This window comes from Neopelma chrysocephalum, unplaced genomic scaffold, assembly GCF_003984885.1.
Source record: "Neopelma chrysocephalum unplaced genomic scaffold, ASM398488v2 Primary Assembly neopelma1_43, whole genome shotgun sequence".
In the NCBI taxonomy this organism is placed as follows: domain Eukaryota; kingdom Metazoa; phylum Chordata; class Aves; order Passeriformes; family Pipridae; genus Neopelma; species Neopelma chrysocephalum.
In genome coordinates this window covers 17133416-17158601 of record NW_020897702.1, presented here as the reverse complement: position 1 = coordinate 17158601, position 25186 = coordinate 17133416, and the positions used below count along the sequence as shown (strand labels likewise).

General features: G+C 36.6%; 1 protein-coding gene across 7 annotated transcripts in view; it reads right to left on the bottom strand.

The window, feature by feature from the left end:
* Positions 1–25186, bottom strand: part of GRM5 (glutamate metabotropic receptor 5) — a 256892-nt gene that overhangs the window by 97046 nt on the left and 134660 nt on the right. The window lies entirely within an intron of this gene.

The following is a 25186-nucleotide window of genomic DNA, read 5'->3' as shown; positions in this document are numbered from 1 at the left end:
CTGGTGAGCTGAGAAGCGTTCATCAGACCAGAGCTGATGTACGGGTGCCATCAGGTGTGAGAGAGAACCTGGACCAGAGGTCTGCACTGCCTCTGCAGATCCAAGGAAGACATCCTCCTTACAGAGTACAACACAGAGTACAGGGGCTTTTTCCTTCCACTGTGGAGGAAGGGACCACTGTAATGCCAAGAAAGTTGAAGTGCTTACATCTGGCATTGCCACCTGCGCTTCCATAATTCCAGCTAGTGCAATTTAAATAGGGGTTTCATTCATGAGGGAGATTACAAGTCCTACTTACTCTTTGGTGTGTGAGCAAAAGCTGCTGGAAATGGCCTTTGTGCTTTTACTGGGATGTGTGAAACTTTTGTTCATGGCATGGACACTTAGATAACACCTCCTCCTTCTCTTTACATCCACACACACAATGTACCTATTTTGCCCCACAGATGTTAGGAGCCAGATAGAAGCTGCTTAGTGCTAGGTCATCACAACATCGGAAATACTTAAGTTTCAAATACTGGGGGTCCTGCAGTTACTACCTAACTAACAGAATTTCTATTTCAAATAAAAAGATAATCCAGAAGCCACAGAAACCACATAATTTTGCAGTAGATGTTGCTAATCCTCATTTGTTTTATGACTGTACTGATTTGAGTGGATTATAAGGACAACTCACTCAGAGAAAGCTTAGCCCAGCTGGATGTCATATCAAAACAGAGCAGGCACACAGATACACAGCTTTCATGCTTTAAGCTGTAATGTTCAAAGGAGATCATCAATTTTAAATTACATTTCTGTCTCAGATTGTTTTACTGGCTGCTATTATGAAAATACTTGTTTTAATCAGAACTGTAAAACATTATTTCTCAGAAATTTGTGTGTCTGCATTAGCTTGTGCTTTTGACATCACTTTGTGTCTGGTCTGTGCAATTTCTCTTATAAAATCAGACTGCCACTGTAGAGCAACTGATTTTCCTTGTGCATTTCCTTTGGTCTTACATCTGAGATCTACAAATGTAATTAAGTGTGATATCACTATTCCTGTCAATTTGCCAATATTGTTCTGACATGCTGCTTCCAAAGCAAAGGAAGCAAACAATAATTATGTAATATATGAAAACATGACTTTAAAATAATAATCTTGGGGAAATTGGTTGTAGATACTCAGCTAAAAGAGATTTCTAACTGAAACAGCGGTCTAAGCTTTGCACATTTTTTCTGTTCTGACTTCATGTACCTTTGTAGCTATGCACTACTTTCCAAATCAATAATAGCTATTCAATAATTTAAGACCGCTGATAGAAAGGATGTTGCATGGTAGCAGGGATATATGTAACCTTATAACAATAAATATAAGGTAATTTTGAGACCACTGTTTGTGCATTGGTCAGTAAACAGCTGTTAAAAGTAAGAAGCCACTATTACCTTTTTTTGTGGAAAACAATCAACAGTGCAAATTTTTTTAGTGATGTGTCAGCCAGCTCATGATTTAGCACTTCGCTTTAACTTATTCAAAATCATTTTAACAGCTATGAAATGCTGTAGAGTGGTGATTTTTGTGTTTTCTAAAGGTCTGCAGATTGCAGTACTCAAAAAGATTTCAAAAACAGGTTCTTATTAATTTTTTCTTCTAAAATATCACTCAGTTTCAGATGCTTTTGCCCCAGATAAATCAAAGGCAAAGGACCTTGTACTGAATTCTCATTTTTCAAATAGAAGGTTCAGATTTGATGTCACTGTGTTCTTGTTCTAAGGTTAAGAAATTGCTCATTTAGAGAATTGCTTATATAAACTTCAATCATATACTGTTCTTCCAGGGTTCCAAAACTGAATTCATTTCTTTGGCTATCCTCTTGTAAAAGAAATAAAGACAGAATAATGGTAAAAGTGGCTAGTTTGTTTTTTGTTGGTTTTTTTTTTTCCAAAGAGAAAGCAAAGCTGTTACTCTGTTTCAGCAATGCATAAGGTGTTTCTGTTTTATTCTGCAAATGTTTCTACAGGTTTACATGTATTAAGTAAGACATTTATAAAGGTTTTTATATATACCAAAATATTACTTAGTAAGGCTATATTAATGAATATGCTGAATAACACTTAATTTTCTACATGATAAATCAGTGTCTTCCTTTCAATTGTTTCTATTGCCTTCATTCTTAAAGGACCCTTACCCAAGCCTCAGATGTCTCACAGCAGCACAAGGACATTCTGAGATTACTCTGGTGTCTAAGTCTAGAAAACTATGCCTCAGCATAGGGTGCCAGAATAGGGATCTGTGTTAATCAGTTTGTTTATCCACTTCGTAGTTGCATTGGATACACACACACATCCCCACACACCCACACATCCACCCACCAACCCACTCCCAATCCCCACATATATATATATATATCATTCATTCTGCTGTGCCCAACCATTAATATTTTACAGACTCTCTGAGTAAATATTAATCACTGTCTTCTGTTGTGCATATTGCAACATGCTCCTTTCTGGTCAAGAAACTTGATGATGCCCGAAGGGAAAACAACAGGATTATGGTTTGGTATAATAGAATAATAGAATGACTTGGGTTGGAAGGGACCTTCAAAGATCATCTAGACCAAATCTCCTGCCACTGGCAGGAACACCTTTCAGTAGACCAGGTTGCTCATGGCCCTGTCCTTAAATACTTCCAGGGATGGGGTGTTCACATCTTCTCCAGGCAACCTGTTCCAGAGTCTCACCACCTCACTATTTCTTCCTTATATTCAATTTAAATATATCTTCTTTCACTTTAAAATTATTATCCCTTGTCCAGTAACTACATGTTTTAGTAAAAAGTCTCTTTTCATCTTTCTTATAGGGTCCTTTAAGTTCTGAAAGGTTGAAATAAGGTGACCCAGAGCCTTCTCTTAAGTCTGAAAGACCCAAACTCCATCAGCCTTTTTAATACAAGAGGTATTCCAGCCTCTGTCCATTTTTGTGGTCTTCCCCTGGATCTGTTTTAACAGTTCCATGCCTGTCCTGCGCTACGGGTCCCAGGACTCGATGCAGCACTCCATGTGGCTTCTCACAAGAGCAGATTAGAGGGGCAGAATCAACTCCCTTGACCAACTGGCCATGCTGGTTTTGATGCGTACCAGGATACAATTGGTTTTTGGGGATACAAGTGTACATTGACAAGTCATGTCCAATTTTTAATACACCAGGTCCTTGACAGGGCTGCTGTCAACCCCTTCATCCCCCAACCTGTTTCAACAACTAGGTTTGCCCCAGCCCAGGTGCAAGACCTTGTACCTTGCTTTGTTGAATTTCATAAGTTTTGCATGGGTTTACTTCTCAAGCCTGTCAAGCCTGTAGAGCCAATTCTTGCCAAGAAGTGACCACAGTAAAAAACAACAGGAAATGTGAAAGTCAAGATGTAATGGGCAGCCTTCATATGAGATTTTGTTGACCAGACCTATGTCCAGCACTGCTCTTCTGAGAGAATGAGCTGGTAGGACAGATTACTACCTCTATATTTCTCCCTGTCTAGGAACAGATATGTATTAACCACATTCCTTTCTAAAAGTTGTTTGAGAAGAGAGAGATGACAAGTCAAATGAGGGAGAAGAAACAAAACCAAAAAGAGGAACAATATACTTACAGTGACGGCGAAGGGAGATGTACCACCAATAGTATCACAGTGAATGGGACCTGAGTATGAGACTGACATGCTGGCAGAGGGCCAGTTTGACTTTTACACACTATCAGTGTCTGAAACAGAATCAGATCAACTAAAGTCATACTACATCATGTCTACAAAACCTCCAAAGAAAGTACGATGAAAGAGATACTCCTGGTTCATGCCCAGCAACAGATGCATGATGAAAAATGTCAAACCATAACAGTAAACCTTTTTCACCAAGTTTTACAGAACTGGAAGACATTTCTGCTTCTATCTTTCCCAAAATGATATTTTGAAATTGTTCCTTTATTTGTATCTCTGTATTGTGTTCCCAGAAAGTTTGGATTGCAAGTATAGGGTTTGTGCATTAAAATTTTCTATGGGATATGAAGTTGCCCAGGGAAACTTTGCTTTATATAATTCTATTCAATGACATCCAAATGAAAGTCTCCAGAAAAGCAAAGTAATCACCTCTAATCTTTCCTCAGCTCTCCTGCAGAGCTGCCTAAATGTGAAAGTTTGCTAGTTCTCTTTGAAAATGTGAAAAAAAAAATCAGATTTGACAAAGAAAAATCCACCTGAACTAGAATTATTCAAAGCAGATGAAAATTACAATAAATTGTCTTATAGGCAGAGAAAAAAATGGTTATTACTAGCCACTCAAGTAATAAATGGTGATGGGTCAATTTAACAGACTTTCTTTAAAAATATTTATCAATTATTTCAACTTTAAAATATTTCCATTCTATGAAAAAGAATAGAATGGAAATGGAATGGGATTCCTATTCCAATATCAGTGCAAAAATACTTCTTGTGATATTAGCATTCCCCAGAGGACACTAAAAAATTTTTAAAAACATGTTTAATAATAATCTACTTATCAATGAACAAGGATTAAAATAAGAGCTCTGAAATATTTTGTAGTTCAGGGATATTTGTAATCAAAACATAGACCTAGACTGTTAATTTATTAATTGATTCCAGTATATAAGGGACTGAACCAAAGTCCCAAATCTAAAGCCTCATCAAGCTAAGTAATAATAATTTTTTCAATGATAACCTGTCTTTAAGATTAGCAGTTAATCAAGAACATCCTTCAAAATCAATTTGTATATATATGTGCATATGATGTGTGTATTTTATCGTGGATACTTTACCAACCAAAACAACAGATTTCTGTCCCTGTCTTTTCTCCATCCTCAATTTCTTTTAACCTTCAGCATTCTCCATTAATACCTCTCAACTTCTTGCCTTTTACTAACATTCCGCGTTTCTTCTCCTCCTAAGGAGAAGCAGGTTTGGACTTTGTCATTTCTTTGATGACAATTAACATAACAATCATGGTCACTTTAGACTAATATTCTTGGTTTAACAGTGTACAGCTGATCACAGTAATATTGAAGAAGTTTGCTGTCATTCCCCAAGGTTGATACTGTTTGAAGATGATTGTCCTGCACATGGAATTTGACATTTTGGTTTTTACATCAAGTTACAGAGACCAAACCCTATAGATTTAACTTTTATCATTTATGACATTATTTCAAATCATCTCTGTGTATAGAAAAATGTGGAGTCTATTAGTGATAACAAGAAGAAAAGCTTCATCCAAGTTCCACAAGGAAACTCTCAGAACAAAGTACCCAGAGCCTCCCAAGACCCACAGCATTTACATATCAGGCAATGCAGTCCAGAAGCTTATTTTGCTCATATATTCACCAAATAAACAAAGGAATTAAACAGAAATCCGGTATTTGATTTCTTATTTACCTAAATATACTAGTTAAGTACCACTCTGTCAGCAGCAACAAAGATTGAAGCCCAGAGATTACTTTTATTTCCTCACACCTGAGCAGCTCTTATAAACCTCATTCTTGCTCCTGGCAGAAATAACTTGCTCAAAAGTCTTTTTCAAATGGTTGAAGAACCTGAAATATGTCCTTAATTTAAATATATTTTTTAAATAATCCAACTAAATTTTTGTACACTTTTCTCTATTCAAGGAGGTTCTCCCTTCTACCTTAGTAATGCAGACAGGGGGCCTGAAAAGCCTCCTGCTGCTGCTAACAACCTTTCTCTGTGACAATTAACAGGACTACTTCCAGAGCAGTTAGCTATTTGGCGAGTGTAAAAGGATCAGAATCTGTCCTGGATTTTTATCTTCATTTACAATTTATCTGTCTTCCAGAAAAAGATCTTCAAAACCCTAAGAATTCAAGCATTACTGTTAGCAGAGAAGATAATTAAAATAGTTGGTAATTCCTCCGTGGTTGAAGTGTAGGAAGTGAAATAGGACAAGACGTTTGTCTTCCATTAATGTATTCCTGCACTGTGGTTTCATGGACCTTTGTAAGAATTAATGCAGATTGTATCCTATAGGTCTGCCCATGCTGACTACTTCTGGCCTTTCTGGAACTGGCACAGGGAGTCCTTAACAGTTTCGTAATTCAGTTGAAGGTAGTATCTTTTTCTGTGAAACCAATATAAAACCTAGAGAGACATTCTAATTACTGAACAATTACTGGTGTACATCCAAACATACTTATCTTCAATGTTTTATAAATCCAGCTTTACAACACTGTTGGTAAGCAAGGTTATCAAAGATTTGATTTTTGTTCTGCTGTAAAAAAAATAGAAGCTTGCAGGAAGTAGCTTTCGTTTAAAAGTGGAGTAATTGGCAATTTTCACTGTTATATGATTTATTTGCCACCGGCTACCGCAAGAGAGGAGCCCCGAAGAAAAGATACAAGGACTCCCTGAAACAACATCTCAGTCTTGGCTATATTGATCATCATAACTGGTCTACTCTGGCCTCCAATCGGGAAGCCTGGAGACACACTACCTATAACGCAGCTGTCTCCTTTGAGAACGCACGCAGGATCACTCTCGAGGAGAAACGACAATGCAGAAAGAACCGTGTCTTGCAGAATATACCATCTAAGGAGTCTTTCTGCTGTACCTTTTGCAATCGGATATGTCTATCTCATATTGGCCTCATTAGCCACCAGCGTGCCTGTAATAAATGTGGATAGAGCCTTCCTAAATCTTTGTTAGCAAAGCCTAGCCATGATGATTTATTTGAACTCTAACCCTACTTCAGCTTTACTGCCTGACTTTCAGTTCAACCATATGGCATAGTCTGAAAATCTTATTGTTCAGTTTGCATTTACAAGCTTTCTGAGATATTTTGAATGGTAGACCAAATACCTATGAAGGCTGTTCACGATCAGGATAGACAGCACTTGTTCCTGGGTCCTCTCTGTGCTCCATGCAAAGATTCTAATATATAATTATTATTTTTGTCATCAAGAAGAATTCTTTATATAGGATATGTAAATAACAACAGTTCCAACTTAGGCACATCATTTAATGTTCCATTTAGGAAAGATAATTCCAGGCCACAGACCTCTAATTTCTGAGAGAAAGTGAAGACGTTGCTTTGCTTCAGGTGCAGATCAATAACAACAACATGACCACTATTAAATGACAGAAAGCAAGTCGATAAAACCATGTTCTCACAAGCCAGTAAGAGGCAAACTGAAATGCACAGAAAAGTCATAGCACTGTAAAACATTGTTAGACCTATTAAAAAACCACTAATTTAAAAGGGACATTGTTAATTCTGTGGGGTTTTCTTATGTCTCATCACTGGGTTTCTGATGGTTTCTCCTTTTCCTAATTCTTACTCTATTTACTATTATGGCCATAATATTCTGCTATATTTTCTTATCTGAAACATGATTTTCACATATCTGTTTGTTAATTTCAAGTCAAATAGCATTAAATTGGTGTAATAACATGAAGAATCGTGTTCAAGTGAATTGCAGGTCCAAAGGTTTGTGCTCTGGATTTTATGTTAATTTTAGAAAGGTCTAAAACATACAGCAAAAAAATAAAATTTTTTTGGCAATATTTTTATGGTGGTATGGTGCACTAAGTTATACCCTGTGATTATACAGTGGAGTTCAGAGTGTTTTCTTAAGAGAGAGGAGACTCGAGTCTTCCAGTTGCAGAAATATTTAAAGTAGAAAATATGTTCTCTGAATCAGCATTGATCTTCCAGGCTTGGAGATTTTCCCACATCAAAGAAGCCAACATTTTGTTCTGGATTTTCACAGGAAAAAGCGTTTGGCTTGAGGATTAATCCATATAACTAAAAGCATAATTTGGCCTATGATTTTCCATGTGTTTTGGAATAAGAGTGATTATGCAAATGTAAATTGTTGTTATTGTTATTGACACTGGCAGTACTAGATGGCAACAGGATAAAGCAGTAAAGTAGACAGTGTATCCAACTTGTTTTCTAGTGGCATATGGATCTTTCTATTCCAGCTCATGGTCATTTCTCTCGCATCTATCGTTTTGCATGATTTTTTAATGAAGTATCGAAGGGTAAGTCTCATACTGATGCTCATTCTCATACTGTTTATTTTAATATGATGATCTGGAATAAAGCCTGTAATTAATTAAAGTACAAAACCAGAAGAAAAGGCCCTATGTCTTCTCTTCAAAAACAAATGCAGTTGCTACTGTAGGACAGTGGTTTCTGATGTTTGAAAGGATTAGGTCTCCTCCCTCTCCCTCTCCATTTTCCTAAATAAAAGACCTATGGAAGGCCAAAACTGAGCAGGAGAAACCTGAAATATGTTACACTCTGCTTCAGTGATCTTTAGTGACATATTATATGTGTTAACAGCTATCTCATGGCTTTTCAATACTGAAGGAACTGATGAGTAACCCATGAGGTACTACAAAAAAAGGCCAAGATGGCATCACTATATATGAAAAGAGGTTTTAAAGATGTGAAGATTTTATGTTGGTGGCAACCAAAAACTTCAATGGTAGTTTTAAGAAAATATAATGATCGTTGAAAGGTTAATTTTTTTAATAAATGTAATTTTGCTTGAAAGGTTGTCAACAGGATTTGCATCAGACTCAAACTCTGACATTCATTTCATACACTGAAATCCAGCTTGGATTAAGAAGTTTATTTCTGGGAAAGACATGATTTCTTCCAGACCCAACAGAATGTGAGTTTTTGCTGACTGCACAGAAATTCCTTATCAAAACATCAGAATGTAAGTCACAGAAAATCCTCCCTTTAATATACTCTTTTGACCTGCAGTGAGCTCTCCTGCACTGAGGGAATACAATTAGTTTTGGATGGAACCAAATCAATTCCTTCCACAAGCTCTTCCAGAACTTTAAGACACAAGAATGAAAGTACCTGTGCATCCTTTTTAGTAAGTTTGCTTCCTTTTCCTAACTGGGTTTATCATGCTAGGGAAGGAGGGTGAGAAAATCCATATTATTATGTATTTCAGTGAAATAAATATAGTATCCCTGTGTGCTTCCCCTGTTCTTCCTCACTTCAGAAGCCAAATGACATAAAATACAGAACCCACCTTTGCTTAAGGGAGAATTTCTTTGTGGAGATTTTCTATCACTCGTGGGTAAGGGAGAAATTAATGCTTTGGTAGGGTCTTATACCCTATGAGGACATACTGCTCTATAACAGAGTCAGGAATGGGAGGGAGGAAGGAAATAACTGCAAATTAATAAAACTTCATGAGAAAAAGATCCCAAAGACCCTGCATCACAGGGCTGAATTTCCATACAGGTTTTGTCTGTAGTTCATCCTGACAGAAGATGAATGAAAAGTAGATAATCAAACTATAGAAGCATAACCTGATGCCAGGAAGGACAATGATTTCCCTCCAAGGTCTGAAAATAGCAGAAAAACACCATAGCCAGGATGAGAAGTGGATTGATTAAGGTCAGCTCAATTAAATCCCACTCTCAGTATTTACCTAGTATTTACTTCTTCGAGAATATGACATGGAAACATGAGGTGCATATCAAACTGGAGTTGGGATAATGCATTGGTCTGGCAGCCTTTACCAGTAAAGTTGTTATTCCCTAGTCTGAAGTGATAACTCCTGAACCACTCAACAATAACAAAAGTATTTTGGCTTTTCTTTATGGATTATTTGCAACAGTTGTTTTTAATAGGTGTATACAGCAATTCAGCCAAGGGCTGGTGTGTTGTTATAGCCTCTTGAAACAAATGGAAACCAAGGCTGTTCTTGGCTACAGAGGTTGCAACCACGTTTGATACTCAGAAATGGTATCCTGACTGCTCACACTCATGTCTGGTGTATGAGGCTAGCTGTGTGTTCCTATTCACTCAACTTTTTTGATTCATGAGCATTATAGAAGGTACCAAGAGAACACAATTTGATATGGGCAGTTTTGTTGCAAATGAAATCTTTACTGCAGGACAGAAGTTGCAACAAAATCCTGTCTCTGATGAAACCTGTTGATACTAATGTACCCAAATAATTTTTTTTTACTTAGAATGGATGGAAAATATAGAATGCCTGTGCTGATCCTCAGTGGCCATCCTGAGACCACATAATGACATCTCTCTCAGAGGATGAGTAGTTAGTATTGTCAGAAAATCAGAAGGGAAATTTTTGGGAATGCCATTCTATTTTGTTCTAAAGTTTTAATTATACTGAAGAAACTTAAAATTCTTATTGTTGAAAATCATTTAGAAAAAAAAAACACCACATGCTTTTTTAAAAGGGATCATAGCATACATATATTTTTTGGCTTCCTGTTTGACTCGGTGCCTCAAAGTCTCTGCTGCATACTGCCGTGCTCGTTTAGCAAGCTGCAAGCAGACTACAAAATACAACATGAAAAGGAAGGATCTATGTATACCAAATATTAGGACATATAACTGCAAAATTTTCTGTAAAAAATAGATTAGATTGTAAAGACTTCTGAGACTAGAAAAGTGAGACTACAGTGCAGATAGGAATCTAGTGAAGATACTATCCTAGCGAACTGCCAGGAAATAGGCACCCTTGATTTTGAAAACTGCTGAATAATTTCTTGTCTCTCTAGACATTTTAATCCCTTGAAAATGGGACCGTTAAGTAAGCACTTCTAAGTAAAACACCTGCCCTCAAAAAGTTTCCAACCATTTGGACTAAGATTGTCTCACTTCATTTAAAGGACATAAAAGTTAGATGAGATGCTAATGGAGAGGCATTTAAGTCTGTATGTCGTGAGTGCAATTTATCGCTCTATGCAACCACAGAGAGAGACTAAATGACCATATTATACAAGAAAGTCAATATACAGGTAAAGTGGGACAAATATTACCCTTAGTCTCTTATCTAATCTATAGATATCATTTTCAGATGTCACTTAGATTGTAGAAAAAGGGAATTATAAGAATAGACTAGTGCTTTATAGTTTGACTTTTTTAACACTCAAACCCCTTGAATAAAAAGAATATCCATCTCCCATTCATAATTGGAAGATTCTGTTCTTAGGGAATTAGATTAATCTGTTTTAGTATATCGTCACACTGAAAATTCTCATGATGAAATCTATCTATATGACAATATGTAAATGCAGCATAGCAAATAATCTAGGCAATGTAGACAATACAGTACAGAAGAGTGGACAATGGAATAAAGAAATTAATTATTTGGTAGCAAAGCAAGAGACAGAACAAGACTTATGAAAACCAGTAGTTTTTTCAATTGAAATCAGTACAAAAAAGTTCCAGTTAACTTTGCAGTTAGATTCTTGAACATTATGAGAGAAAGTTTCAGAGTGAAAGAGAAGACAAGAACTTCATTAATTTTTAAACTTTGAAAAAGTTATCAGTGAAAGGGATTATGGATTCTTTCTAATTATAATTTGTTAAATGTAAAACAAATCAATTTATTTAGACTTCTTTTTTAATTCCCTTATGGATAATTTAACAATTTGGATGATTTGATTCAGCTGGATGATTGCAAGGGAAGTTCTTGGCCATGAGTACATTTGAGAAATGCCAGACTCTCTAAAATTTCATATTCTTGCTTTCCTATCTCTAGTTACTGGTCTGGATGGTGAACACATATGCTTTAAATTTGCAGTTTTACATATTGTGTAGGTTGATGTCTAAAAATAGTCAAATAACCATCTTTAATGGGCTCAGTATAATGCTTTATTTCATGCTTTCATTATGCCCAGATTTCTTTTTTGTTTGTTTGTTGATGTGAAATTCTACCAGAGACAATCTTTATAGAAAAAATTAAGAGATTAATTCTTGAACAATAACATAGATACGTATCTGGATAAGTTTTACATTCTAAATTTCTATATGACTGAATTAGCTCCTCCCATTATTTCAAAATCTAGTGGAAAATATATTTCTTTTTAGTTATTTTCAAATCTTTTTCATTCATTCACATCAGTCAATTACACCTCAGTTCAGCAAAGCACTTAAGCACCTGAAAAACTTAATTACAGTGAAAAGTGTCACTAAATATTTCTTGCAATCATCTTTTCCAATCTTATTCTAGTGTTCAATTGGTTTTATATTTTTGTTAATGTATTTAGATATCTTCTAATTTGTCCTCTACACATAACTTGTTTTTCCCCACATTCATTTTTCTCCTGTTTCATTTTATCTGATTTCAGTCATCCCAAATTCTAAGATCTCCCAGTCTTGTCTTATTCTACTCTAGAAGAGTATCTGAGGTTGCTGAGGCTGGCCACATGGTCCTAGTTAGGCAATGTGTCATTACAGGAAGCGTGGACAAACGAGTTTGAGTATAATATATCAATATTGAGATGAACTTGATCAAAGTAGTTTCGAGTACATGACAAGATATCTTTTCATGGGCAGGGGTAGTCATATCCAGTATCAATGCCAGGAGTGTCTCAGTGGGAATGTTATCCTCTACTGTCATGTTCTGAGTACCAGGGGGAGAGGAACTTCAGAAGATCCAAATGTTAGTTAAATGCTATGTGCTATTCATTATGAATGATTGCATGTGCTAAATGCAAACCTGTCAATGTCAAAATGATACTGTAAAGTATGATGGCATTACTATTATGGGTCTAGTCAATGCAACTTAACTAGTGAGTCAGATTATTCTCATCCACCGTGAAGCCTGCTTACTTCTATTAAGGTCTTTCCTTGTAACAGGTTCTTTCCTCTTCAAACATTTTAATATCTTTATTGGACCTTTAGAACAGTCTAAATAGCTGCTCTTGTCATTGTATTGCTTGACAGAAGACACAAGTTCACATAGCTGCTTCTCATGGAATACTTAAGATGAACATAAAACCATGACCATTCCCCAGTTCTAATGAAATCAAAGCCTCTTAAACTGTGCTGGAAATGTACTTGAGTAAGCTTTTATTGTAGTCTCTGGCTTGCTCCTGATGAGCTGCAAAAAACAATTTAGAAGACTTAGAAATACAAGTGTTCATGGCAAGTCTGTGACTCATTCACTGCTCAGTAGGCTCACTAAAAATTTGAGAGAAACATAAGAGTGGGAGAGTCTTCCTGGATCACTAAAATGAGTTCCCTGATGACACAGGTACACATGATGCAAGCCTTTTCTTAAACTGCTCAGCCTCTCTTAAATCTAATGGGGTTTTGGAAGCTTGGTTTTCTCTGCCACGACTTTGATGTTCAACAGACGTGTAAGAAAATGTTCAGACAGGAGAGTCCTGCAGTGGACATAGCACACCCATTATCTATCACCAGTACTGAGTAGAGGAAAATGATCTCCTTCCTCAACCAGTGCTCTTCCTAAAGTCATCCAGGAAGTTGTTGGCCATCTTTGCCCAAGGACCTGTTGTTGGGGATTGTTCTTCTTGAGGTACATTCATCCGTCTTCAACTTTTACTGACATATTGTGTCTACTCTGACACACTGCATTTAATGAGAAGAAATATGTCGTTTTTCTTTCTTCAGTGTGCCACAATGAAAAAGTTTTCTCTCTTACAGTTTCCTGAAATCAACTTTTTATTCTTCAAACCATGCCACGTTGCTTTTTCATGCATCATCTTGTGGTACCATACTTTTTATAAATACAGAGGACACTATAGAGTCTTCCAGATGAGACTGTAAGAAAGATAGTGGATCAGAACAAAAGTTTTGATTCATCTATCTGAGTATCTCATCCTATCTGTATCTTAGACAGCAGTTCTATAAATGGAGCAGTACTGCTTGACTCCTGCTGGAGACATTATCAACTAATTTTAAGATAAGCAGAGCAGAGTCATAGAACATACACAATGATGAATTACTATGTGAATATGTTTGTTTTGTAATATTTTTATTTAACTTCATACTTACAGTGAAAGTCTTTTCATAGGTGGCAAAGAGTCGAAAATCTCATCTCAGCCAAACCATCTAAAAATGAACTATGCACTCTTTTGAACATTGTAGTATTACATTTTCCCACTCAAATTACTAAAACCATTTTTATCTTTGCATTCAATTTTCTGATTCTTCTTTGTTTTGGCAAAGTGTCTTAATATTCGTGTATCGTCAACTTTCATTAGCAATTTTTGATTTTTTTCTGCCATGTGCCTCTGTGAAAATAATAAACAAAGCCCTTCCTCTATTTGCAATATTTTCTCTTTCAACAAAACTAGTAATCATAAAGTCTTAACATTTTTTGTGATATTTCAAAATGTTTACACTTCATTTCATTTCACACAGTCACAGAATGGGTAAGGTTGGAAGAGACCAGAGTGCATCATCTGATCCAACCTCCCTGCTCAAGCAGGGTCATCCTAAAGCACTAATTCTAGAGCAGCTAGGCATTATACCAGCTGCCTTACAGAAATTCAGGTGACAGATAGAATGCCAGAAAATTATTTGTCTTCACAGAGAAAGTTTGCAGCTAATTCCTGTGGAATCTACCTTTTATGAGTATGTTGCATTTTATTTAATTTTATTCCATTTTTTTGTTTGTATACTTCGGAGGAAAACTTGCAAGTCTTCAGTTATCTCCAGGACATCACCATTCTTAAATATATCATTTCGTTTATCAAGAAGCCTCCCTACTATCCTCATAACTTCATTTACCAATTTCAGCAACATTCTGGGATGAAAACCGCTACTTTGAATCACTGGGTGCATTAGCTACATCTCAATCAACCTGAAAGAGAAGCTTTTACAGAGGTGGTGTAAAGTCCTCTCTACTCTCTACCTTCAGTTGGTCCATACTGCTTTATGTGAACACAAATAAGCCTTTTCTGTCATGTCCAGCTGTTTATCAATTCATTGAGCATGTTCAGATATGCTTTCCTGTGCTCTGAACATTAAATCTTGACTGCTCCAGAACCTCCAAGCTTTCAGACTAGATAGTTGCTATAGTCCAAACAGGAGATTCTCGTCCTGACATAGTAATAAGGACAACTTTTAACAAAGGATTAAGTTATGTCCTTGGTTTTACTCCATTCTCAAATAGTCCATATCCAATAAACCAACTAATGTCTCCTTTTTCTCATATTTGGCAAAATTATCCTTACTGAAATGTGAAAGTATTTATTCAGCTTTTTGACCATAGCTAGATTATCTTTAGTCACTGTTGCATAGCAACTTCACATCTTATTTTCTTAGGTTTCTTTCCCTTTACATGATGGAAGAACCTTTTATTGCTTGTTTTCAATTGTACTTTTTCATAGACAATTTTGCTTTACCCCTATACTTTGAGATGTAATAAAAGATCCAATTTCTCTTGTTCATTCTTTTTTTCCAATTATTATTAAATCTCTGCTTTTTGACTTGCTGGGTAGTCTTGCTGGGCTCAGAAAATATCTCTACACTGCTTAAGACATAGCTCTATAATTTTCAGTCACTTTACCTAAGGCTCTTATTATTTTAAATTATGCATTATTTTAGACCTGTTGCCAGTAAACAATAAAGAAAGATACTAGAAAGATACAGTTTTTTTCTAGAAATAATGTCTTTTATTGAACAAGAGACAGTCTTATGGCTAACACATTCAGGAGCAGGAGGCCCTCATCATTAATGTTTAAGTTTATTCCCCATTCATTTTCTGGGAAGTTGAAGTTTCCCACTAAGACCCAGATTGTGGTAATGTTGATTTCTGTTTCCAAGTACAGCTGATACTCAGTCTTTAATTAGTAGAATCTCTTCAATCACTCCAAGGCTGTTTCAACTTAAACAGAGTTTATTTTATACTTCATCTCCCTTTTTATCTCTACAAAGTCTATTATATCTCTAACTTGGGATACAAAGCCACGATAATAACTTGTGTTTCTACCTTCCTAAACACCATGTCCAGGAACACCAATGCTCTGTACCATGACAACTATATCACCATGTCATTTCCATAGTGACTGCCTAAGCCTATGGTGATATTCCTATCATGTCTTGTTTCACTTCCTGTTCTTCCATCTCTAGGTACTCAACTGTATTGCTTAGGAATCTTGTATTTTTCAGTTATTCTTTTGGTAAGCATTCATCCTCACTTCTACTTCAATTTCCATAGGGATCCTCTCTCCCATCAATCATAGTTCCAGTGATGATCCTTGGTGGGTAGAGAAAATTCAGTTTCTTTCCCTATGCCATCTACCCAAAGAAAAGAGTTCGACCTTTTTTTTAATAAGTGTTGCTTTTTTTGATAGAGAATTTTTGGAAATTTCCAGTTAGCTTTGAAGCCAGCAATATTTTCTGTGGCTTGGCATTGCCCACAGAAGTTGGATCCAATTGTCCTTTCAATCACTGGATGGCACTGAATGATTGTGTCTGGGTATTGGGAGCTCAAGCCCAGAGTACGATGCAGAAGGTGACAGAACTGACAGGTCTTGTGTATCTCTCCAACACAATGCAAGATTGGTCAAATAGCAGCCTGGTTCCCAAAACACTGTAGGTGAAATGGTGTGGTGCTGCTACTGAGTTAGGCCCCATCACTTTTAAGCAGGACTGGTTAGTTGAGTCCCATAACCAAACTGATGTTGATTGCATGCAACAATCAGTTGCAGATGGTTTGGGGTAACATTCAATGTTTTTAATGTGCTGTGTGACAAAATCAGCTGTTTTCATTTTTAACAGTATGTAAAAGTGTGCTTTAAATATAGCTTTACAGGTATATACATAAAAGAATGGCTTACCACTGTTGGCACTCATGTTAAAGATTTTACATATGAAGTTTACTAAACTTTTAGAAAAACTAGATCTCAACCTTCTGAAAACTCCTACTAAGTAAATCCAGCTTTTACTTTCTAAGGGGGTATATAAAACCAGAAAAGTCTAATGAAAACTTACTCCTCCCTGACTGTGACAAAAAGATATTTCCTTCTAAGTGTAAGGTAATATCTCTCCATGTGTTTAAACATCTAAGTTGTTGCTTCTACCATTTAATTTCTTTAGATACATTTATTACTTACTGTATTTCATCTGGTGTAGGCAGAGATTAATCATTATTTAAACTTAAATGATAGAAGGGCAACCTCTGTTACTTAGTAACACAAATGTATGATTATATTCTGGGGTAGTTAGCTATTTTCATAAGCCTTTTTGAGCGAATTACACAGCTCATTAGACTTAGAATCACCTGCAACCTACACAGGTTCTGTGCTAGTGCAAATTACGTACACAAATTGTCTTGGGGGCATGTTTGCCCTAAACTATGTCTGCTGGGCCTGATGTGACTGGGAGAGGGCTGGTACCCACTTGAACTGCTGAGTCACAGCACATTACAGCTGTATGCAGGATGTGTCTGTATCTCACAGCCTGCAATGCTGCAATTGTGGTTGGGAGAGATTCAGACAGGACTGACTGAAACATTTAACCTTGAAAGCAAACAGAGAGGTAGAGGAAGAAATAGCTAGGTAAGAAGGAGATGTGAAATAGTGGAAATCCATATGACATTTGTGTCAAAATTAGCTTATACATAGAGGTACAGTCATCTGAAATAAATGGACCAAGAAATCTAGAGGAATTCCTGGAGTAATGTAATACTAGAAACCTGGGGAAAGGTGAAATAAAGAAGATAAACTGTTGATTAAATAAGATAGTGGGTTGGATTCCAAGCTTCTTTAAAGAAGTTTACATCTGCTAAATGTGAAACTGAGGATGGATATCATCCCTTCATTGTTTGCAGCACTTCAGATTGAGTCATCACTTTTCTCTATTGCAGCTGATGAGAATGGTGACACTGGGTCACCACCACACTTGAGGCCCAAGTGTGTCATGCATAAAGTGCATCAGACACCCCAAACCCATTGCATAGATGACTTCTAAACTCTGTGTTACAGAACAGTGTGTAAAAAGGACACAAGACCTGAAATGATGTGAGAATGAGGAAATTGCATCAATGCAGATGCAAGAGTTGAATATTGCATCTTGAAGGAAGGTATAAGCAGGAAGAGAATTAACATTTTGGGCCCTGATGTATAAGTTTTGATAACTTTTTATCCTGTTTCCTGTGTGCATGTGTTACTCACACATTGTTACATCTATCTCTGGCAGGAGCATCTGAATGTAGAACTGCCAGTAAGTGCTGAAGAATTATGGAGTATTTACACTGTTACTCTATTTCTGCTACCCTACCTCCTGTTCTCTGTTTGTTAGTGATATTTTTTCACTGATATTTTCCTAGGTGTTTTTACTTCATAGGCTGTATTTAGAGATGAATATCCAGGATTTACACAGATAACATAAAAAATTATTGGGAGACTGATGCAAGCTAAACAAGGTCTCAGTTATACTTGTACTTAAATCTATAATTTTTGTGCTCTATTCTATCAGGAAATGCTGCTAAGTCAAAACTGTTTTCCCATATTGCAGCAAGTAGTAGGATTTGAGAAAATCCTTTTTGATGAGGCACTTTCTAAAAATAATCTCTTATTGATCAAAATCTCTTAGAAACCAATACAAAATAAACTTTCTACTTAAGAAAAAAGTCTCAGAAGAAGGAACACTTCAGGTTAATTTTACACACTACCTTCAGTTGATTAGAGTCCATTATAATAAGGATGAACTGAGAGTTAAATGACACCCTGAAATTTTTTGTCCTTCGCAGAATTATTCTCAATACATATAAATATTTAAGGATAAGACACCTTATATTATTTAGCACATCAAAGCCCCAATCTTCACCTTATACTTATGATAAACTTTAAATATTAAAATAAAAAAATGAAAAAAACACATTCAACAGAAACCTTTTATGTGACAAAACTGAAAATCACAGAAGTACCTGGTGCCATAGAAACTGCACATGGAAATCTGTTCTGAACCGTAACCAGACATGAGTGCTCCCTACCACTCTCAAAAGATGTTTTACTCTGGAGCAAGGTCGGGGCAACTCCAAACACAAATACAGGCTGGGTGGAGAATGGATTGAGAGCAACCCTGAGAAGAAGAATTTGGGGGTGTTGGTTGGTGAGAATCTCAATGTGAGCCATCAGTGTCCAGTTGCAGCTCACAAGGCCAATTGTATCCTGGGCTGCATCAAGTGAAGTGTGGCCAGGAGGGCAAAAGAGATGATTCTCCCCCTCTGCTCTTGTGAGACCCCACCTGGAGTACTGAGTCCAGCTCAGGGATCCCCAACATAAGAGGGACATGGACCTGTTGCAGAAAGTCCAGAAGAGGGTGATGAATATGATCAGGTTGTAGGAGAAGAGGAACAGGTTAGGTAGGTAGAATCAGATGTGGAGATTCACCTCCCTTAGCCGTAGTCAGTGATAAAAAATGGACACTTGGATAGGTGCCTCACCAGCAAGATAAAAAATTCAGCAATGATTCTATAAAACCCCTCTAACTCAGCTGAGGAACCTATCTACAAATAAAATTAGGCATATGCATAAAATTTTTCAACGTCTGTGTTTAAATGTCAGAAATGGAGATTAGTGTCAAAAATTTTGTTTAAATCATGAAAATGTTTAGAAATAAGTAACTAAATACATTCAAAATACTTCATGTAGCTCCCCAAGCCCACACATACACATAAGCTGTCGCAAAAATTAATTGTCACATACTTTCTAATGTCTTCTTGAACTTTAGGCTGAGAAATAAAATAAGCAGAACAAGTGTTATATGCAAATGGTCTTACCTATCAAGAATTTTTAGGAAATAAATTCCAGATTTGGTCACACATGATGGCCACTATAAAGAAACAAATATAAATTTTTACTGCTTGTTTCATGGGAAAAAAAATCTTACTTTTTTGGATTAAAGCTACTGACAATTATGCAGCCATGTGGAAATGTATTTATTTTGTAATGTATCTGTAGAAAATGTGGAAATGCATTTGTGGAAATGCATTTATATTTTAAGTGTTTGCCTACTCTCTTTCTGAGGCTCTAGGCAAATCAACACACATGTTGTTCACACTAATCAAATATCCAGCCTGAGATTTTGTCCCCAAATACACGGTAAATAGGTCCACCATGGAAAATTGCAAAAATGTATTAGAAAAAACCTAATACTAGGATAGGTGATAACTCTGCTATATGAACCTCCTTCTACATTCTTTTTTTACTTTACACTATGCTTTGAGCATTCCTATGTACTTGGGACCATGTAGTTTTTATTTTTGTATATGTTTTACAAAACATTCCAGTGAGTAAGATATGTCTTGGTTTCTGCTTAAACCACAACAGATGCAACAACTAAAACTGACCTCTTGGATTCCTTCTATAAGTGATGAAAGGACAGAAGGAGTATATTTTAGGGAAGGATGAATTGTCATCCAGAAATGTTATATCTTTCTATTTACCATAGAGCAAAACTAATGTACGTGCTTGGGTCAGATATCCAAATTTTAGCTGGCTAAAATTAAGTAAAATGGGTCCTGTCCCAAGGCATTTGCAGTGCCCTTACATATATTTCTAGGGACAAGAAATATGTTTTTATGTAAGTCAAACAGTTCCAGTCTGGAGGACATATACTTAATATTGCTTAAAATCTTTCCTGCTTACATGTATGTCTGTTTACCTTAACTTACACTATAGCTTTAGTCAAAGAATTGAACCAGCTAGTGCATGTGGACAAGTTTTTATAAGTCCTGTACCAAACTGCAGTTCGTTAGCACCTACACAGATAAAGTTTGTTAATACCAGATTTCAAACCCGAATACATGTTAAGTGGCTATAAAAAAATCTGCATACCTAATGCATAGCGACCTCTGAAGCTCTTTTTGAAATCACTCAAAGGTCACAGACATGCTTATATAGTCTAACTTCTTTCTGTGAGATTTCCACAAAGTACAACAAACTATTTTTGTTTGTGTGCCATTAGTTGATAATGAAACAGCATGGAAGAGATCTTGGTAAGTCATTCCCAGTTGCCACTGCTTCCTATTGAAAACTCATACAATAACTAAAAAGCCAATTGGTGTTGCAGCTCTTCTATATTGGTTCTTAATCACAAATTGAGCTCCACATTTCCTTTGGAATCAAATGGTATGCGTTATTGGCTTGCCATGGATAAAAATGTTCCATCTTAAATATAATAGCTTTGTCTAGAACCATTTCAAGTCCTGAGGATGGTTTTAAACTCACATTTCTACAATACTCATGTGATGAGCAGTGTCTGGGAATTGTTGGTTTCAACAGAACCTAATCCACACCCTCATGCACGCTCAAGTGGAAAATGTACTCCAAGACACATCTCATTTTTTCTTTGAGTTAATTTTATCTTGGTATAGGGCTAACTGCTTACCACCAATTAAGATGTTTGGGAGCATTCATAATTATTTATTTTCTTGAAGTTACAGATGAAAAATTAATGATAAAAATTAAAATAATATTATATTTTTTTCAGTGAATTTTGACAGTGAATTTTTAAAACCTTGTACTAGTAAGATGAATGGGAACACATTGAGATTGTAAAAGAAATTAGGTCTTCAGATTCATTTTTAACTAGCAGATTGTACTTTGAGCCACCAGTACAAATTGAGTATTTGGGGTTAACATACAGATGGATAAAAAACCTGCGTCAATTGTCAATCCTCAATATATTTCCTTGATGGAACTGGGATGGCAAGAATGGCCCAGAGGAATTAAGGAAGCTTTCAATTCCTGTTAAGGAAATTTTTTTCCAAGTATAGGAACTGCTTATGATCTGGTTCATTATCACAGTAGTTGTCTTGTTCCTTAACATCTCTGTTTCATTTTTTCTTTCCATTTGATTTACAATTGTTTAGATTCTTTGTGTCTCTCTTTTTCCCTCTGTCTTCCAATATATCATTATAGCAAGTCTTCCTCCATTTTTAGGTATTTTTTTTAGCTCTTATCCATTACTTTCATTATTCTTCATTTTTCTGTTATTCTTAGACATCAGAAGCCATTATCCATACATATTCAGAGAATGAGTAGTAGCAACTTAATTTGCCTCTATACAAACACGCAATATGTGGTCTCCCCATTATTTCCACTTCATTTTTCTCTAAGAATTTTGAGAACAAAAAAGAAAATTAATGTGGTATTTAGTGAAATTTACATGTCTTATTAGATTTACTTCCATTAGCTGAATTCACACTTTAAACTTTGTGCTTTATATAAGTAATAGAAATACTGTTTTCTTACTAGCCACTATGAGAAATATTTTGCAAGTGGTTGCAAATCCATTGTCATAATTAATTGTCATCATGGCCAGGCTTCGCGAACTAAGATTTGGGAAGGGCTCTACCCACGTTTGTTACATGCGCGTTGGTGGCTAAAAAGACCAATATGAGATAGGCATGTCGGGTTGCATAATTAATTAATTGTAGAAGGAAGGATAAAATCCCAAACCTGACATTATTTTTTTTTCAAATCAAAGAAGGCCAAACTGGTTTGATTGGACATTTTCAAGAGGGAAGGAAAAGAAAATGCCTTTGGGTTCTTTTGCAGTTAGAGAAAATGTCACATACATAACCAATCTAAAGTGTTATTCGTTATTGATTTTAAGCATCTAAATGTTTTCTGGGTAATCCATAGGTGTAAAAACCAGCTGCTTTACTTAGAGAATTTGGACAATGAAGAGACATTTAATGTGAATTAAAATGGAGAGGTTCCTTTTTTGAATCTACAAGACGTAGTCTTGATTTTAAGCATTACCACAGACTTTCTTCATGAGCAGGAACAAGTAACTTTGCTAATAGTTATGCAGATGGATGTGGGCTCCTGTTTCTACATTTAAAGGTGTTTAAACACACTCCAGGTTCAGACGACTGGGGGGCACTGAACTTGTGAGAATACAGTCTTTCTTCCTTAGAGACCATCTTCATGCAAATCGGAACTGGACAATTTACTCAAATGGTGCACACAGCCTATGAGTTCATTTACTACAGTGCAATTGGTAACTAGACAGTATAATTTTCAGCTATTAAGGAAAATAAAGTCCAACAATGCATTTGAATTGATGTATGAAAATACACTTTTTCCTTATTAAAGGTATCGGAAACTCTGAAGGTTTTTAAAAGCATCCAGTCTCAGAGTCCAACATTTGCTGACTAAGTTAATTGGCTGGTTTCCCTCAATAGAGAACAGAGAGGAGGATTTATAGCAGGAGCCATGTATTTCCAATCCAAATGTAAATAAACATCATGAATACTATCTACTGTATCTTTGAAACTTATTGGCTCATACCCATCTTGAAAATCTATTTAGGGATCATAATCTTTTTTTTTTTTTTCCCAAAAGAGCCTTGTGAATAGGACTGGATGGAAATTATGTCTTTATCGTGGGGAAGAACACACCCATAAAGTAGTAATTTCAGAGTCATTGAACCCATCTATCCAACACAAAGGATGAGACGACACCGCCCCACCTGAATCCCAACACTGCTGTCTCTCAACTGTTCCAGGACCCAACACATCAGACATGGTCTCCCACAAGAAAAGGTAACACCTGGAACATCTGAAAAATGCTTGAATATTCAATCACTGGAAGACAATAGTGCAAAAAAAAATTCTGGAGTACGTAAAATCCAGCAACTTTTCCCTTCCTGTTAACATCTCAATGTCCCTGCAAAACCAATAGCCAGCCAAGAGTTTTGGTTCAGAACAAACAAACTTCATTTCCCTTACAATGATACATCATGCTTGCATAAAGCACTTGGATATTTTTAACCTAGTGACTCTCCTTCATCAGGCTTTTCAGCCTACTTGAAGCATCTCTGTGTTGTGAGCTCCTTGGCATGCCAGCAGTTCAGCTGCCATAACAAAATGCACAATTTTAAAGAGCTTGTTTTTAAATTGGTGTCATCATGAGATATTCATTTGTAAAGTGCTTATTTATCATCTGACACAGATTTCCATAGTAATTCTCAATTACTTTACTTATTGTTCTTACAGGACAGTGAAGTTATCAGAGAGATGATGCACATAAACACAACATCAAGGCAAAAACATCAAAAGTGAGGAAAAGTATAGAACACATATATGTCTCTGCTGCCTAAGAATAGCACTCTTACCAGATTACAAAACTGAAAAAAAAAATCACTTTTATAATGGTAAGAGCAAAATATCTGATTGTTGCAATGAAACTTGTCCCTTAGCATCCACAGTCCAGATGCTTTCTAAATGTGGAATTTCTTGTCTCTTTAGAATGTCCCCATTTTCCAAGCAGAATCATAGAATCATAGAAATGTTAATGTTGGAAAAGACCCTTAAGATATTGAATCCAACCCTTAACCCAGCACTGCCAAATAAACCACTAAACTATGTCCCTAAGTACCATATCTACATATCTTTTAAATCACTCCACCATTTCCCTGGTCAGCCATTTCCAATGCTTGACAACCCTTTCTGTAAAGATTTTTTTCTTAATATCTAATCTAAACCTCCCCTGGTGCAACTTGAGGCCATTTTGTCTTGTCATCCATTTCCTCTTGTCCTATTGCTTGTTACCTGGGAGAAGACTGAACTTCATCTGGCTACAACCTCCTTTCAGGTAGTTGTAGAGAGTGAGAAGGTCCCCTTGCATCTCCTTTTCTATAGTCTAAACACCTCCAGCTCCCTCAGCCACTCCTCATTAGACTTATGCTCCAAACCCTTCCCCAGCTCCCTTGTCCTTCTCTGGACATGCTCCAGCACCTCAATGTCTTTCTTGGAGTGAAGGGCCCAAAACCAAACACAAGATTCAAGGTGTGGCCTCACAATGCCAAGTACAGGGGGACAATCACTGCCCTGGTCCTGCTGCCCACATTGTTGGTGATAGAACCAAGGATGCCATTGGCTTTTTTGGTCACCTGGGCACGTGATGGATCATGTTCAGCTGTTGTTGATCATCACTCCCACATCCTTTCCCACTAGAGAGCCTTCCAGCCATTCTTCCCTCAGCTTGTAGCATTGCTTGGGGTTGTTGTGACCCAAGTGCAGCAGCTGACCTTGTTGAACTTCATGCAATTGGCCTCAACAATCCAGCCTGTCCAGATCCCTCTGCAGAGCCTTGCTTCACTTCCATAGATGAACACTCACAGTCAACTTGGTATCATCTACAGACCTGCTAAGTATGCACTTGATCTGCTTGATTACATCATTGATAAAGATATTGAACAGCACTGGCCCCAAAAAGTGAGCCCTGGGGAACTCCACTAGTGACTGGCCTCCAGCTAAATGTTACACTATTCACCACCACTCTCTGGGCCAGGCCATCCAGCCAGTTTTTTACTCTGCAAACAGTGCACCTGTCCAAGGTAGCAGCAGACAGCTTCTCCAAGAGAATGCTGTGGAAAAGAGTGTCAAAGGTTTTACTAAAATCTAAGTAGACAACATC